At 45.6% G+C, this 17,407-nt stretch overlaps 1 long non-coding RNA gene across 2 annotated transcripts in view; it reads left to right on the top strand.

Annotated features, from left to right (window-relative positions):
• LOC113585912 (uncharacterized) overlaps positions 1-13,165 on the top strand; it is a 33,337-nt gene extending 20,172 nt beyond the window's left edge. Inside the window, exons 3-4 of one of the 2 annotated variants that reach the window (XR_014124177.1) lie at positions 2,053-2,169; positions 3,034-4,529. This is a non-coding gene — a long non-coding RNA (uncharacterized LOC113585912). Of the gene's footprint in view, positions 1-2,052; positions 2,170-3,033; positions 4,530-12,782 lie in introns of those variants that run through there. The other variant, XR_014124178.1, reaches the window with a different exon arrangement.
• The last annotated feature ends 4,242 nt before the right edge of the window (positions 13,166-17,407 follow it).

The raw sequence follows: 17,407 nt of genomic DNA, 5'->3' as shown, positions 1-17,407 counted from the left end.
TATGTATAGTAGCTACAGTAGATATGTTTAGTGGTGATGAGTATAGTAGCTACAGTAGATGTGTTTAGTGTTGATATGTATAGTAGCTACAGTAGATATGTTTAGTGTTGATGTGTATAGTAGCTACAGTAGATATGTTTAGTGGTGATGTGTATAGTAGCTACAGTAGATGTGTTTAGTGTTGATATGTATAGTAGCTACAGTAGATATGTTTAGTGTTGATGTGTATAGTAGCTACAGTAGATGTGTTTAGTGTTGATGTGTATAGTAGCTACAGTAGATATGTTTAGTGTTGATGTGTATAGTAGCTACAGTAGATGTGTTTAGTGTTGATATGTATAGTAGCTACAGTAGATATGTTTAGTGGTGATGAGTATAGTAGCTACAGTAGATGTGTTTAGTGTTGATATGTATAGTAGCTACAGTAGATATGTTTAGTGTTGATGTGTATAGTAGCTACAGTAGATATGTTTAGTGTTGATGTGTATAGTAGCTACAGTAGATGTGTTTAGTGTTGATATGTATAGTAGCTACAGTAGATGTGTTTAGTGTTGATGTGTATAGTAGCTACAGTAGATATGTTTAGTGTTGATATGTATAGTAGCTACAGTAGATGTGTTTAGTGGTGATGTGTATAGTAGCTACAGTAGATGTGTTTAGTGTTGATGTGTATAGTAGCTACAGTAGATGTGTTTAGTGTTGATATGTATAGTAGCTACAGTAGATATGTTTAGTGTTGATGTGTATAGTAGCTACAGTAGATATGTTTAGTGTTGATGTGTATAGTAGCTACAGTAGATATATTTAGTGGTGATGTGTATAGTAGTTACAGTAGATATGTTTAGTGTTGATGTGTATAGTAGCTACAGTAGATATGTTTAGTGTTGATGTGTATAGTAGCTACAGTAGATATATTTAGTGGTGATGTGTATAGTAGTTACAGTAGATATGTTTAGTGTTGATATGTATAGTAGCTACAGTAGATGTGTTTAGTGGTGATGTGTATAGTAGCTACAGTAGATGTGTTTAGTGTTGATGTGTATAGTAGCTACAGTAGATATATTTAGTGGTGATGTGTATAGTAGTTACAGTAGATGTGTTTAGTGGTGATGAGTACAGCGGCTACAGTAGATGTGTTTAGTGTTGATATGTATAGTAGCTACAGTAGATGTGTTTAGTGTTGATATGTATAGTAGCTACAGTAGATGTGTTTAGTGTTGATGTGTATAGTAGTTACAGTAGATAGCATTTCCATGGCATATTGCACACGCTGTTATGTGGCGCCACCATTCCAGATTGGTAAAAAGAAAAAAAAAGTGTGTGTGTGCCAGGAGAGAGATTTTCTTTGCCTCCAGGGAAATATAATGGCATTCCAGAGAGTTTGGCAGAGCCGCTGAACAGTGGTGTGAACCGAGCCGAGTGGGAGAGCAGGACAGCGACTCTGTGACATTTGGTCAATATGCCTTTCTCTCTCTCACTCTCTCTTTCTCTCTCTCACACACACACACACACCCACACACACATACATACACACACAATTTGGGAAGAGTCAAACTGCTTACTAGAAAAGAAAAATATGGCCTTCAGGGCAAAACCATTATGTGGCAGGAAAGTGAGTAAGAGAGGAGTCACCAAACTCAGCACGGCTGAGTTAGCCATTCCAGAATGCATTGGTTTAAGAGCAAGAGACAGCAGAATAACACTGGGTCTTCACTTCTTCACCTTCAGCAGTTCCTGTTGGTTTCACAAGGAAACCTGAGTAACATACTGATGGAGATAGAGCGAATTCTGCACTCCTTCTTATAGCTGTCTGACAATACTCACCAGCGCAAAAATCACACCCACACCCCCCCACCCCCCACACACACACACACAAAAAGAACACAAATCACCACAAATGGTCACCAGAAACATATTCTGATTTTCCCCCTGTCTGTTGACGTCTGAAACAAAAGCACTCATCTAAGCAACACTAATGGAAAGATCTGTGAGTGGACGTATTTTAAGCTCATTTCTGCCTCTGTTTCTCTCTCGTATGGGCTGCTCTGTCAGGGGAATTGCAGCGAGGACCTCCAGGAGTGGAAACAGTCAGTGGGCTAAGATGGACGAGAGGGTAGGGCTTCCACCTGGGCTTGTGGAATTTGAGTGTCACCATGGTGACCGCAATAGGTATGACAAGTATTCTTCCAGGCCAGAAAAAAGGAGATCCGCACACACACACACACAAACACATACACACACACTCATCTATGCACAGAGCAAGAGTGTGTCAGAGAGTCAAGTCCTGAGGCTCACGACAAGATCCCTCAGAATAACTGAAAACAGGAAACTCCCAGTAAGAAGCGTCGGACAGAAGACAGCACAAACAGATAAAGGGAGCACAAGCAATTACACTCTGACAAAGAGAGATGGATCGCGTTTCACACTGATGTGCCTCTTCATGCAGCTCGCAAACACGGCAGCCCTACGGGCAGGAGAGACAGAGGAAGAGTATTTATCTGGGTGGGGGGTGGGGGGACCTTCGAAAGGGAAGGAGAATTTCCAACAACAGGAGACAGGAACAACAAGAGAGGAGAGGAGAGGAGAGGAGAGGAGAGGAGAGGAGAGGAGAGGAGAGGAGAGGAGAGAGGAGAGGAGAGGATAGGAGAGGAGAGGGAATAGTGTTTCAACGAGATAGAGACACACGCAAGGCCGTGAAATGAATCTTTTGGGTCTGAAAATTCCTCTAAGATGAAACACATGGAGAATGTTGGCCAGGTTCAGACACCTCACATACATTACACATATACAGTTGGAACAGACTAAAAAATAGAGTTCTTTCTCCATGTATAATATTGATCACCTGCCCACTGTGATGGAATAGACTGTCCCATGTCAAATAATGCCATAACACCTCGACGACATAGCACATTTTTGAATGAGGAAAAGCAGTGCTGATCAATTCATCTCAATCAAGAGTGAAATCAGGATTATTGCATTCGTTATTAAAATACCTTCCCCCATGACATTAAGAGAATTATTTTCTTTCCAAAGTATTTCAGAGGCCTTAGTGGATTCACCGATTCTATCAGTCAAAGAGGAGAGAGGGCACTGAAACCAGACCTCCGGGGTCTTTCATCAGGCTGTCAGGTGATCCAGCCACAGGTACAATCTTCAGGTGTGTACAAAATAAAGAGCCAGGAGCATCTAGGGGGTGGAAGGGTCATTTAGCCTGGGGCTGGGTTATGGCCTCTGACTTTTGACCTCTCTATGAAAGAAGGGAATTCAGTGGGGAGGGGGCAAGTCTGTGCAGGAAAGAAAGAGACCAAGAAAGAGAGAGAGAAAGGAGAAATTAAAGAAACAGAAGAGACAATAGACTTTATGTTGATTTCAGTTTTAATTTCAGCAGTAATATTAACTATACTATATTGTCTAAACTTATTCAGATCTGGTCATCAATAAAGTCATAAGATCATGTTGGGCACCTGTAGTGTCATTCTGTACACACACACACACACACACACACATTGTCCTGTTGGTTCACTCTCAGAGCTGCTACAGATGATTGTTCATCACTGTTATTCTTCACTTTTAATCTCCATTATAGCACCCAAATAACCTTTGACCCCTTTTACATCTGTCTCATTACCATTTGCCATCCAGATGTACAGGATGCCACAGCATGTCGCAGTGACAATGTGACCAGAGTTCCCACCACCAGAGGGCAGCACCACAGATCCATCTCATGAAAAAAAGAACCATGTTCGCATAACGATGAATTATACTTTTCTCAGTTTTGGTTCATAGTAATTTATATGGGCTTGAAAGGATATGTTGCATTAACATTAAGCTTCACATGCACGAGGCTGCAGTGTTACCCTTGGCAACCACAACAGGATATGCTTTGTCATAAAGCGTTGTCATAAAGTATATGCTTTTCACATCCATGCGATGCACAGTAGAAGCAGAGACATCCTCCTCAGATCCAAGTGATAGTTACACAGCAAACCTTCCGAATGTGGCAGAGCGAACGCCCAATCAAGACACTGTACCTCTGCATCCCCGTTCCCTTTTTCCGCAGATGGTCGACGTCTGCTGTCCATGAAGTCTGAAAAAAATTGGGGCTTTTGCTGTTCTCGAGGGTCTGGCAGGAACCCAGCCAGCAGCCGCTCGAGAAAAAAAAAATTACATAAATATCGTTCTGCGTTATAACGTGTTAAAATAAACATTTTCCACATGGGAAAAGCAGACAAGTTCTTAATGATAATAATCATTTTAGCAGCTGTAAGAGAAAGAGAGACATAAGGAAATCCCCCTCAGTTCAGACACACACACACACACAGCAGGCTGTCGTAGCTTCATACAGCAGGTCACCTTACATGTAGATGATGGAAGATCAGGAGTCCGTGTCTCAGAGGTCTGGCGCTGAGCTCCAGATGTTATGAACGCTTTGTTGTTTTACTCGTTCCCTTCAGTTTCATTTTACTTCTCTGTACTGGTGCTGATAAAAATTAGTATGAATAACATCCTTTGGGCCATTTTTAGAAGCCCCTGATCTCATCTCTATCACATTTAGAAGCCCCTGATCTCACCAGACATACTGTAACAGGGTCTGTTCACAAAGTTACAGGGTCTGTTCACACTATAACAGGCCCTATTCACACTATAACAGGCCCTATTCACACTGTTACAGGCCCTGTTCACACTATAACAGGCCCTGTTCACACTGTTACAGGCCCTGTTCACACTATAACAGGCCCTGTTCACACTGTTACAGGCCCTGTTCACACTATAACAGGCCCTATTCACACTGTTACAGGCCCTGTTCACACTATAACAGGCCCTGTTCACACTATAACAGGCCCTGTTCACACTGTTACAGGCCCTGTTCACACTATAACAGGCCCTGTTCACACTGTTACAGGCCCTGTTCACACTATAACAGGCCTTGTTCACACTGTTACAGGCCCTGTTCACACTATAACAGACCCTGTTCACACTGTTACAGGCCCTGTTCACACTGTTACAGGCCCTGTTCACACTGTTATAGGCCCTGTTCACACTATAACAGGCCCTGTTCACACTGTTACAGGCCCTGTTCACACTATAACAGGCCCTGTTCACACTATAACAGGCCCTGTTCACACTGTAACAGGGCTTGTTCACACTGTAATAGGGTCTGTTCACATTGTAACAGCCCCTGTTCACCCTGTAACGGTCTGTTCATTCTGTTACAGACCCTGTTTACACTGTAACAGGATTTATTCTTCTTGACCTTATACAGAAAGTCTCACTGATATTGGCAAAGTTTTGTTTTCCATTGCACTTGCATTCATTCCTCTCTCACCCACACACATACATACACACACCGGTGCGCATGCACTCACTCACATACACACACACACACGCTCGCTATTGAGCATACACATACACATTCTCCCAGTAGGCCTGTGAGCTCTGTAAAAGATCACACTCTGCTCCTGTCCAATTAAGCACGCTAACAAGCTTAGGTGCACTGTGAAAGGAGGATTTACAGCTACCCCACTGCACTTGTAATTACCGATAGAGTATGCAGAAACAATTCACCGCTTAAAACTGCTTATTGCTCAGTCACGGTTCAGCTCTCTCTCTCTCTCTCTCTCTCTCTCTCTCTCTCTCTCTCTCACTCCTTCTCTTAATCTCTCTCTCTCTCGCTCCACCCATTTTAAACAGGGCTCCCCAGTTCCAGAGAGAGTAAATGAGAAGGAGTGAGGGAAAGAGGGAGAGAGGGAGAGAGAGAGGAAGGGGGGAGAGTTCCTTTATGAAGGGGAAAGGCTGAGAACAAGTCTGAGGCAGAAAGGGGGCCATTGTAGGGGGCTGGCTTGCACACAAGCTGCCCATTGAGCTCCGGCCAGCCGTGTACAATGGCTAAACTAACATCACTGACATTTGGAACTGCCCAGGCCTTAGAGCACGAGGGCAGGGGGTGGGGACACTGGCAGCCAAAGGAGTGTTGGGATAGACCCTCTGAAAGGCCGGACTACAGATCAAATATTCATCTCATACAAGCCGAGAACAAAGCAGGAGAGAAGAGGAGAGTTCAAGAGCATGGGAGGAGAGGAGAGGAGAGGAGAGGAGAGGAGAGGAGAGGAGAGGGGAGGAACCAATAAATGATGTACCAGTGTCAGAAGAACAGCATGGAGCTAAAGACCAAAGACAAACAAAGGCCACACTGAGCTGACACCCGAGCCAGTCGCAGGCCTATTGAGGCACAGAGCCCCGAGCCCCAATGAAGCCCTCCCCGAGGATCCGGCAGCCTGACTCGGCCGGGCGGCCCCGACCGTGTCACTCTGATGAATAGACACGCGGATCAAAGCGCAGACGTGCCTCCGTCGCTGCGCTCCACCCGCATCGCCCCTCAGAAGCTGCTGCGGGCCAGACGCGCTCGTGCCGTGTAACCCCGGGGCTGCTACCGGGACTGTGCACCGTGCGGTTCAAAACACCGAACCCATATCGCAAAGCAACCAGCACGAGGAAGACGAGAGACAATTTAGGACATCCTCGCGGCGTAACTGAAGAACGGTAATCAGTGATCTCAACACTGCAGAAAGGAATGTCAGCTCCAAATTTCACTCACACCTTTTCCCAGTTGTAAGGAGTAGAGGTTGTTTGGCACTAAACTGCACAGGGGAGCAGGTTAGCTGAGTGTGTCTTCACCTCCACTGGCAGGTGGGAGACAGCGTCTCACTGACTCCCTGTTGCAGCACAGCTGCCAGAACGCCTCTCCCAGCCCAAAGAAAGAGGCTTTAGTTTGCAGTTACCCATTTACATGAACACACATCCATATTTGCATGCAAACTCTTACACACACACAAACACACGCATATGCACACACGCGCACACACACACACACACACACACACACACACACACACACCAGGCCCCACCAAAAAAACAGAAAAACTCACAAAAGCACACAAACATACACACTGCAAGTGCATATTAGCCAGAGAGCTTCAATAGCTTGCACAGACTACCTCACAACACACACACACTCCCTCACACACACACACACACACACACACACACACACACACACACATGCATGCTCTCCCACCCACATGCAGCCGCGGTGTTCCCAGCAGCACCAGCACCGGGGGGATAACATGCAGCGTCAGAGGGGATGGCTCACAGGCACTCACGTTTGTTTAACCAAGTCCTGCCTGATCACACACAGTAAACAGGCCCAGACCACCAGGCCTGCATGCTCTTTCCTGGCAGCCTGCATGCATGGACAGAACCACGGGCATCGCAGGGCGCCAGGACCCACTCTACCACCCAGCGTCACTACTACACGCCACGCTGACGCTGCCTGCTCCATCCGGGGCTTGTGTGTGCATGCACAAGAGAGGGAGCAGGGCTGAGAACAATACTCGAGCCCTTAACAGCAATAACAGCTGCTTAAGGCAACAAACATAGAACTTGATATATACACGCTGAGTGAGGGAAGGCGAGAGAATGAGAGAGAGAGAGAAACGGACAGAGAGAGAGAGAGAGAGAGAGAGAGAGAGAGAGAGACCATAACATATGAGGCAGACTTGCTAAATGAGGGACTTTAGTGATGATCATGGGCAACTGAACACATGTCTTTCTCGCTCTCTCTCTCTCACACACACACACACACACACACACACACACACACACACACCTCCCTCCAGAAATCTGGCAGTATAGCACCCTTGCTGCAGGACAGGTGCGATGGGTTGTATGTGTTGACAGTTCTGGGGATTTTATGACTCTTATGATACCAGCAACAGGCATCACGCCACCCCCACCCCTCACAAAGAGAGGCCTGTCCACTGAGAACCAGTGCTCATATTCAAAGGACATACACACACTACTGGATCTAATAGTGTTCACCTGCACGGTGTACGTGGGCTGTGTGGTCACCTGCACAGTGTACGTGGGCTGTGTGTTCACCTGCACAGTGTACGTGGGCTGTGTGGTCACCTGCACGGTGTAAATGGGCTGTGTGGTCACCTGCACAGTGTACGTGGGCTATGTGTTCACCTGCACAGTGTACGTGGGCTGTGTGTTCACCTGCACGGTGTACGTGGGCTGTGTGGTCACCTGCACAGTGTACGTGGGCTGTGTGTTCACCTGCACAGTGTACGTGGGCTGTGTGTTCACCTGCACAGTGTACGTGGGCTGTGTGTTCACCTGCACAGTGTACGTGGGCTGTGAGTTCACCTGCACAGTGTACGTGGGCTGTGTGGTCACCTGCACAGTGTACGTGGGCTGTGTGTTCACCTGCACAGTGTACGTGGACTGTGTGGTCACCTGCACAGTGTACGTGGGCTGTGTGTTCACCTGCACAGTGTACGTGGACTGTGTGGTCACCTGCACAGTGTACGTGGGCTGTGTGGTCACCTGCACAGTGTACGTGGGCTGTGTGTTCACCTGCACGGTGTACGTGGGCTGTGTGGTCACCTGCACGGTGTACGTGGGCTGTGTGGTCACCTGCACGGTGTACGTGGGCTGTGTGGTCACCTGCACGGTGTACGTGGGCTGTGTGGTCACCTGCACAGTGTACGTGGGCTGTGTGGTCACCTGCACGGTGTATGTAGGCTGTGCGCAGAACCTGAAAAATGGACTGTGATCCCTGTGGACAAGCTTGATTAAGCCAGGAGATGTGGGTCAGTGATCTTTATGTTTGAGCTCATCCCCATCTTTGTGCAACTGAGTGTGTGAGTTTGTCATTTTTGTAGTTTTTGTAGTGCCCCCGAGACCCTTTGCACTCAACTTTTTCAGAAGTGTCTGCCAATCGCTACGAGACTCCGCAAGACTCTGCGAGACTCTGTGAGTCTTGTTTGCCAGGTTATGCTTTAAGTCTTTGGGACTAGGTAGCCTTATACAGATAACAGATCTGCTTTTGTTTACTCTTTGCGGTGTTCTGCAGTAATGGGGATAATGTCGTGTGTATTTCTAAGCCGTAAGTGTTTCGCTACCTAAATGACAGAGCCGTATTTGAGTGCTTTCTCAAAAGCCAAGAAACCCTTGAGTCTTCACAGGCATCCACTGATACACTGCACAGTCATATATTAGACAGGCTGCTAATCCAGTGACAAGGGACCCCTAATAGACCATATATTAGGTCTATTCCAGCACTCACTTGCACACACACACACACACACACACACACACACACACACACACACACACACTGTGGATAGACAGCCAGAGGATCTAAAAGACCCATTTATTGCGAGGACAGAGGGGGGACATTTCTTTACGCTATTGATATCTGAGCACTCTTTGGATATTTTCAACTGAGAAAGGACAGGCACTAGCAAATCTGTCCACTATAGAAGTGACTTCCAGAGTCTGTTAGATCAAATAGCCTTTACAAGACTGACAGAGATTTTAATATTATGAAAATAATTGTAAATTATTCAATTATGGTGTGAAACATGTTCTTTATCAAATCTGTCTCGCAGGCTTCCAGAAGCATAGAACATGAAGAGGACAACTGTTAACCTAAACACAATTACTTGTTACACTCATGTAATGTAACATGTGACGCATGACCACATGCTGTGATGATATTGATATTGATATAACTACTACAGCTCTCAACACACAGCTGAATCAGCAGTGTGAAGAACTGAAACAAGGCGTGAGAACTATAACACAATTGAGAGACGGAGTGAGAAATATAACAGAAGTGAGACATGGAGAAGAAAATGTAAAAAGTGTCATATGCTAAATGGGTAAAATATTTTTGAAATAGCAGTTATCCTTTCCCATAACCTAGTAACATAGTAACCTAGTAACCTAGTTACTGGTCATGACTGGTATCAATGTCCTTGAATGCATTGCATGTATTGCATTCATGTATTGCATTCATTCATTCATGTATTGTTTTGCATGCAGTCATTCATGTATTGTTTTGCATGCAGTCATTCATGTATTGTTTTGCATGCATTCATTCATGTATTGCATTCATTCATTCATGTATTGTTTTGCATGCAGTCATTCGTGTATTGTTTTGCATGCATTCATTCATGTATTGCATTCCCGACACTAAAAGATGTGAACTCTGATCTCAGCATGCCTGACTAACATCTCATCATGGATGTCTCCCATCACCCAAAACAAAATCCCAGAAAGAACCAACCATTACATATTGACCATCCGCGCTGAGAACTCACTTATCACAATGTCTGGAAATGCGAAAAACATGGACGTGGTCCTAGACAAACAGCTCTCATTCACTGCCCATGTTTCCAACATGCCCAACATGCAGGTTTCTCTTATAGAACTTCAGAAGCATCTGTCTGTTTCTTTCCAGAGATGACACTTTATTTCCTGTCCAGTCCCTCATCATCTTAAGACCGGACTACTGCTCCTCTCTCTTGGCAGGTGCCGTGCGCACACCACTGGACCCTTGCAGCTGATCCAAAACGCAGCTGCGCGGCTCACGATCAGTGTTCCCAAGTTCACACACATCACTCCGCTGCTGCATTCCCTATGCTGGCTTCCTGTAGTCACTCACGTCTGATTTAAAACCCTCATGCTTGCCAAAAATGGGCCTGCGCCCTCTTACCTGCAAACACTAACCTCCCCTAGGACTGTATCTCGCACTCTTTGAGCCTCTAGTATGACTCGAACCACAGCCCCTCAAGAGATGGGGAAGACACGCCTCACGACTCTCTTCTGTGCTAGCATCCAGATGGTGGAATGAACTCCCACTACCGGTCCATATATTGGAGTCTCGTGATGTCTTCAAAAGTACACTAGCGACCTACCTCTTCAGGAAGCACTTGATGGGCCCTAAAGTCAATCCATGACATTTCACTTACTTCTCTACATTAAAAAAAATGATATCCATAACAACAAACATTAAAACAAATAAATAATAATAATATTATTAAACAAACTGTACTTTCCTCATGTGTATTCCTCATGTGTACAGGGTTCTAGCTTAATGGTATACTTGGGCCTAGTATAGTGGCATAACGGCTTCCTCCACAGAGTGAAAGCAGTATGGTACGTCACTCTGGACAGTGTCTGCATGCTGTAAATATAAATGTCAGTATGACATAAATAACTACCTCGGTTTGACTGTGTTGGTAACCTGGGCTTAACCTGGAGTTGACTATGTGAGTTACCTGGGGTTGACTGTGAGAGTTATGTGGGCTTGACGGTCTTAGTACCTTGGGGGTTGACTGTAGTTGGCCATGTAAGTAAGCTGGGATTGACAGCGTAAATTATTTGGAGTTAAAAAGTAACATTCTGTTTAATGACTGCAGATAGTTTGTGTTTATACGTGCACATGTGGGTGATAACGTGCGCGTTTGCGTGTCTGCGCACATGTTTACATGTGTGAGCAGTTTGTGGAGGATGAGAAAAACGTAAACGTCTTTCGTGCGCTCGACTCCCTGCTCCTCTCCATCTGTCAGAGTCCTTTGGTGGGGGAGCAGAGGGCAGACTCTTGACACACAAGGGACGCTGCCGGGATGGTCCTCCCGCTGCCGCTAGCTGCTCGCAGCTTCTCACCTTAGGAAAGAAAACCAACAGGGAGTGAGGAAGACTGGAATAGTGCTGAGAAGTAAGCCATGAGGCAGATGTCAGAGTTCAGAGAGACAAACATTATCCAGCACCAGGGCAAGTTCTGAGCGCCGGTACTTTCCATCTGCACGACTGCAGCTCTCAACGGTTCATTCATTATTGATCTGTTGTCTTATTTTTTCTTGTGCAAATATGCATTGCGCTCTACAGTGACCACGGCCAGCACGGATTCGGGCTTAAGCCTGACAACTTCTCACCTTCAACGTTCGCACAGGTCCTGAAAAACAGCGAGTGTCAGCTGAAGCCCCCTCCAGCAAGCAGGGTTTCACAACTACATCCACAACACAACATTCCTGGAAGCCATGAACATAAAATACAGGGCCTGCATTCGCAGATCCTGGACTTATCTAACTCTGAAGTTTCCCAAGAGTTATTGTTGTGCAAGTGCATTAGGGGTGAAAGTGGAAAACGTTTAATGCATTATCGGTTACTCACAACAGGGTGTGGTGTGCTTCTTTTCTGACAGTCACGGACATTTGATTAAACATGTGATAACGATGGACAGTGTCCAGATAGAGTGTGCCGTTAGTACTATTAATGCCCGGAGGTAAACACACTCGCACATGCACACATGCACAAACGCACACACAAAAACCGCTCTGCTGTACACAGTGTTTAAAGAGCAAGAGAGTGAGAGACAAAGAGAGGGAGAGAGAGAGAAAGAGAGAGAGAGAGAGGGGGGGGGGGCCTCTTTCTCTTCCTCTCTCAGGAATAATGCACACCTGACCACAATTACATCCTTGAAGCCTTTTGCTGATCTGTGACCTCTGCCCCTCACCCCTGAGCTGAATGCTTTGAGTGTGTCACATTTAATCAGAGCGATACATATGCACACAACACACACACACACACACACACACACACACACACACACACACAACACACACACACAAACACACAACACACACACACACAGACACACACACACACACACACACACACAACACACACACACAGACACACACACACACACACACACTCACACACACACACACACACACACACAGCAAACTGCAGAATAATCACAACACAAACTAGTTAAGACCCTTTCACCTCACCCTACTCCAGCCCAGTTTTGTCCCTCTGCATTTTTCTTAGTTTTCTTTCCAGCTCTGTACTTGTCTTATTGTCCACGGCCAGTGAATAACCTCTGAATATGAAATCACACGCTCAACCTCTATCTTTTGTTCCAGAGCTTTGGGGAGGACAGACAAGAGGAGGTGAGAGAAGAAGTCTGTCTGGCTCCACAGGGACTTTAGTGGAGAAGAGAATAGGCTCCACGCTCTTATTCTATCTTGTGTACTTCAAGATCAAAATAAAAGTCCATCCCCATGGTTGAGTGTGTGTGGTGAGCATGTGTGATGTGTGTGCGATGAGCTGCACAGGGGTACCCAAGCAGAGCTGGAGAGACGCTTCTGCTTATCCACTGCCATAGAGTCAGGGACACACAGCACAGTTCATCACACCTTTAATCTCACTTAGCTTTTCGGTCTGTTCTCGAGCCTCCTGATTGGTTCACCTTATTCAGCTCCTGAGGTAATTCCACAGGACCTCAAGGAGACCAGCCAGGTGTGTTCCAGTGGACAGAACAGAGAAATGTATCTTTATAAGATGCATTTGTTTACAATTAGTACAGATTGAGAGCATGGTTTTAGCCTCCTGACCCTAGCATCTATTTGTGTGTGTGTATATGCATGTGTATGCATGTGTGTGTGTGTGTGTGTGTGTGTGTGTGTGTGTGTGTGTGCATGTGTGTGTAAAATGACTTGTAAAATGTGATCAAAACTTCTGTTATTCTGTTATTATTATTATTATTATTATTGGTGCTTTTATTATTATTATTATAGGTGGTGGTGACGCATTTATCATCATCATCATTATTATTATTATTATTATTATTATTATTATCTCAGATGTAAAATGTAAACATTTTCAATGACAATTCAAGGAGAAAAGTGACAAAGAACAGCATCACCATGAGACCACATGGAGACATGAGAAATCCAGAGAGAGATGGCCAACCTTGGGGAACCTGCTCCTAATTCTAATCCTAATACTGGTCCTAATCCTGCTCCTGCTCCTGGTCCTGCTCCTAGTCCTAATCCTGCTCCTGCTCCTGGTCCTGCTCCTGGTCTTGTCCTACATGGTGCTCTGGCGCTGCTCAGATCTCCACTCACCCATCTGCACCTTTACTTTTCCTCTTCCGTGCATCTTAAACCCTACAGAAAAAGAGGAGATCAAATTTAAAAAAGAGTTTAAAAACAAAGAAAGGAAAGAAAAGAAAAGGAAAGAGAAGAAAAGAGAGAGCCATCGAGCAGCAGTTACCTGAGCCCTTGGCAATGATTGTCATTCAAACCAAACTTGTTTCCATCAGTGAACAAACATGGCAGCCGCGTGGCTACGCGCTGACTAGAGAACAGGAGCAGCGAACACGCACACACTCTCTCTCTCTCTCTCTCTCTCTTTCTCTCTCTCTGTGTATCAAACTCTCTCTTCTCTTTGTCTTTTTCTCACTCTTACTCTCCTGATAATGTGTTGCGTGCGCGTGTGTACACGCGTGTGTGTCAGTGCGTGCGCACACGTGTGTCAGCCTGTGTTGAGATGAGAGGCTGCGGGTCGGGACCAAGCAGGACTACATGCCGGTCCGCAGGCACAGCGGACCCAAGCTCAGGCTCGGGAACGCCGCTCCCATCCAGCCCCACCACTCTCCTCCCTGCCCCCCCTCCCACACCTCCCACAAGCTTCACCTCTCCACTCACATCCCTGATTCCCTGGAATGCACATGCACTTCACTCAGACACACACTCACACACACACACACACACACACACACACACACACTCACAAAAACACACAGGCCCACAGCAAACCTCTGTGAACACACAGAAATGCTCTGGTAGCTTGTGGTTTACAACATTTAACCACACTCCAGAGATTCTCAGTCTGCTGGGACACCAACCTCTCCTAACCTTCTCTCCATACTTTGCTCTCTCCCTCCCTCCCTCTCCTGCTCTCTCTCTCCCTCCCTCCCTCTCTCGCTCTCTCTCTCTCTCCCTCTATCCTTGCTCTGATATGGACCTTCAAGCTAGCAGAGAGAGGGAGAGAGAGAAAGAGAGAGAGAGAGAATGAGAGAGAGAGAGAGAGTGAAGACGTCCAGGTGAATAATGGCCTGAGGTTATCTTCACACCTGGCTGAAGGAACACCTGGAGAACAAGTCTTCCCCTTTAGTCATGTCTTGTGCTGAACGTGCAGGTTGGGAAGCTGGCCATGCCACACAGAGCACGCTGCCTTCATCTCCTCCTCTTCCTCATCCACATACAGATGAGCAAGAAGGGCTCAGCTCTCAGCTCACCACTGTTGCTCAACACCTGCAGTTGGTTCCAGATTGTTTTGTCTTGAGAGGTGCATTAATGAAGCATCACACACACACCTGCACACATATACACACATCTTTCTCACACACACACACACACCACATTTATGCTCCATAAACATTCAGATTATAAGCATGCCACATTTCTAAATATTTGAGTCATTACATGTTTCACTTCTAATATATTTATTTAGCAGTTTGCATGTAGAATAAATGGTCCCCAGAACTGAGCTTTACTCATCTCCAGTTAGTTAAGCTGCCGTAACTACGCAATCACTGCCAGATGTATCTTAGAGGTTGGCCAGTAATACTCTGCGCATTATAGCAAAACGAACAAACTAATTTAATGGAAAGTTACAGCTATGACTAGGCCTAGAGGTATGGTGAGTTGTCATAACTGCTTGTTTGTTTGTTTGTTTTCTTCAGAACTACTGGCTATGCTCACGCCTGTGCCCACGCCCATCTATCTCTCACCACCTTAGCAGCTCGACTCTGCCGCTGGCACGGGTGCCACCGGGGAATTTTCCACGTGCTGCTCCGTCCAGCCTGCAAACACAACCACCTTTGTCCGAGCTTCCCAGCCCCCAGGAGCTAGGCCCTCCCCATAACGCCACTCCGGAACCTGCGCTAAAGACATTCTCTCCATCTTCACTGCTCACCCCTCCTCTCCGTCTCTCCCTCCAGCTCTGTCTCTCTTTCTCCCTCCTTTCTTGTCTGCCTCCCTCTCTTCCTCCACCCCTCCTCCACCCCAAACCAGAACCGTGCCTCCAGGCACCACTGCAGATCCGAATGTAAAATACTGCAGTAAATAAGCTGGAATAACATTCCCGTTCCTACAGCGCCTGTGACGAGAAGGATCCGGTGCGCATCCGAACACGTTCTGCCCAGAGCTAATACTGCTACACACATTACTCTGTAATCAGCCACAGGATCCATAACGCTGTTCCTAACCACCTTTCCCACAGTCAGGGCATTTTCAACAAGGCAATTAACCAGTGACTTATTCGGTCTTTTGTAAGCTTGTCAAAGCTGTGCTAAATGCATCTCTCTCCTACCACCTTCTGATTTATCATGCTCTTGTCATTCAGACAATAGCTAAATAAACACATTATGCCGCTCCTAAAATAGTTCTGCTATTAATGCTGACTTCACAGACAGCCACAGACACACATTCACAAACATTCACGCGAACACACAAACACGCACAGGTATACACACACACTCACACGCAGAATGAGGACATACAAAACTTTGTCAATACCAAAATAGTTTAGCTGTTAACACTGATTTCATGGACATATACGCACGCACGCGCGCACACACACACACACACACACACACACACACACATACACACATACACACACACACACACACACACACACACACACACACACACAAGTTCATGCAAACACACATATACATGTGTACACAGGCCAGGCAAACCATGTACTCCTATAGCACATTTAACACAACTGTGGCTGACCAAAGTGCTGTACAGGTGAAATATTAAAATTATCATAAGGTAAAACAGATACAATCATTGCAGTAAAAGCTAACTCTTAAAAAATATAATACACAGTAAAATATTTACAATTGAAATCTACAGATTGGGCAGAGACCTGAAAGGGCTAGGCAAGTTATTCCAAAGAGTTTGGTCAGATGCTGCAAAGGTTCAATTGCCTCCGCTCCTGAGCTTAGACCTGGAGATCTCTAAAGGCAATAGGCTGGGAGACATAGGAGCTTTCAGCAGTACACGAACCTGCAAAGTGTCTGCAGGGTATGGTAGTGCCATCCCACTCAGGGCTTTAAAAACTGACAACAAAATTGCTTCAAACCGATCCTACATTTCACTGGAAGCCAGTGAAGGGACACCAAGACAGGCGATATTGAATGCTGCTTAGTTCTCCTGGTTAAAAAACGGCATGCAGTATTTGGAAATGCAGACGGCGAAGAGACATCTGATCCCCACATATAAAGAATTACAGCAATCTCTCTGAGAAGAAAAAGGCATGGATTACCTTTTCAAAATCATTAAAAGACAAATAGGCCTTCATCTTGGCTAAAATTCTTAACTGAAAGAAACTATTATAACAGAACTAATCTACTTATCAAACTTATAAGAGCTGTCAGAAATCACTCCTAGATTCTTAGCAAATGATCTACTGTAGCGAACTAATGGACCAAGAGAAGTAATGTGCTTGTCCAAAAGATCAGGTCATCCAAACATAGCTATCTCAGCTTTATCTTCAGTCACACTGAGAACGTTTAAATTCATCCATTTTTTTTAGATTAATTAAGCAAGCAATGAAGCAAGCACTGTAATGAACAGGCAAATTCAGATTTTAAAGGGATATATATTTATGTGTTGATGAAAAAATAATTGGACGCAAGATAGATCTTTGGAGAACCTCCCAAGTGGGGCAAAGGATGAAGAAGCGTCAC

Source organism: Electrophorus electricus, chromosome 6, assembly GCF_041902795.1.
Source record: "Electrophorus electricus isolate QZ-2024a chromosome 6, ASM4190279v1, whole genome shotgun sequence".
Lineage (NCBI taxonomy): Eukaryota > Metazoa > Chordata > Actinopteri > Gymnotiformes > Gymnotidae > Electrophorus > Electrophorus electricus.
The sequence above is the reverse complement of the archived record's forward strand: the minus strand, read 5'-3'. Positions and strand labels throughout refer to the sequence as shown.